Genomic DNA, 1,383 nt, shown 5'->3' with positions numbered 1-1,383 from the left:
TCTTCAAGCAACTTAAAGAAGTCCAGACGCTTTTCTTTGCAAGCTCCTTTGACCTCTACACCAGTGGTTCCCAAACGTCGAGGACTTTAAGGGCAGTATCATAGATCTGAAAAAGACTGCAATGGGCTAAAAGACCATCAGCCAGAAGTTTGGTTAGAAAATGACAATTGCGACAATTTTGCAATTATTCAAAAAAAAAAAAGAAAAAAAAAAGAAACATAAAATATGAAATGGCCAGCGGCCACAATCAGTATGGTTAAATGGTTATGCCAACAAGGATTTTTCATAATTATCAGTTAATGGAAACCCAAAGTGCTTGGAAGTTTACAAAATGTGGAATAAATGTGCTCTTTAATGGGGTAAAATTAGTTCCAAAACCAAAATATCTAAGACACGCTTGTGACTATCTATCAATAAATAGACTTTATTAAGACACTACAGCTGGTGCAAGATGCTAGCAGGCAGGGGATACATGTAACGCCATAACCAAATGACCAGCATAGTACACAGAAACATTTATGTCAATTATGGCCTGAAAGTCCCGAGGTCAAAATGGGAGGGTCAAGAATGACTGAGCTGAGATCCTGCGGGACTTCCAGATATAGATGATGATGGAGATGAAGATGTGGAGGGTGAAGGTAGCGTCTCTAATAAATGAAACTAAAATAACAATAACAAAAACAAAGATCAATCAAATAAGCCAATATGGCAAAACCGTAATGATCCACTTGGCAATGTCAATCCATTGGGCATCTTTCTGGCCTTCAGACAGTAATTCTGATGGCTAAAGAACCAAAAGCGACAGGCGCAAAAAACAAACCAAAAAAAAAGAAAAAGATAAAAATTAGGTAGCAGCGGTCCTAGTGATAATTGGAGCACTAGGTGCAGTGACTCCCAAGCTAGGCTCCAGAAGATCCCTGGAACAACATTGGAGATCTCTGTCCAGAGGAGCACAGGAACAGCTAAGATACTGCGCAGGACCCTCAAGCTCCCAGAGCTCTAGTAGAGGAACCGAGTAAAAGATAGAAGGGAATTATTTAAACATATATATGTGTGTGAAGAACGGACCCAACACACAGTCTTAATGTGCTCAATCGAGGCTTTATTTTTTAACTCTCAGCAACTTATTCTGTTGTTTTGATACATCGTAAGCAAAAAACAGGCAAAAAAGCTGCTGGCAAAAAACCCCTCCAACTCGCTTGTCACTCTGCACAGTATATATATAGTGTCTGTTGCAATAAAGTGAGTGAAGCCAAACATGATGGCAGACTGCCACAGATCACTGCTGAGGAAAGAGGAGGCGTTCAGCTTCCTCATAGTTTCACACCTGCATGAAGCAGCCTCACCCTGACAGCTTCAAATCACTGTGTCAGCTGATCACTT

General features: G+C 40.4%; 2 protein-coding genes across 3 annotated transcripts in view; both read left to right on the top strand.

The window, feature by feature from the left end:
* Nucleotides 1–1,383, top strand: part of LOC102299794 (butyrophilin-like protein 2) — a 26,638-nt gene that overhangs the window by 17,032 nt on the left and 8,223 nt on the right. The window lies entirely within an intron of this gene.
* LOC121813070 (V-set domain-containing T-cell activation inhibitor 1-like) overlaps nucleotides 1–1,383 on the top strand; it is a 10,791-nt gene that overhangs the window by 5,814 nt on the left and 3,594 nt on the right. The window lies entirely within an intron of this gene.

Source organism: Haplochromis burtoni, unplaced genomic scaffold (assembly GCF_018398535.1).
Source record: "Haplochromis burtoni strain Fernald_Lab_line unplaced genomic scaffold, NCSU_Asbu1 Contig_1106, whole genome shotgun sequence".
Lineage (NCBI taxonomy): Eukaryota > Metazoa > Chordata > Actinopteri > Cichliformes > Cichlidae > Haplochromis > Haplochromis burtoni.
Note: the sequence above shows the minus strand (reverse complement) of the source record. Positions and strands in the feature narration are given on the sequence as shown.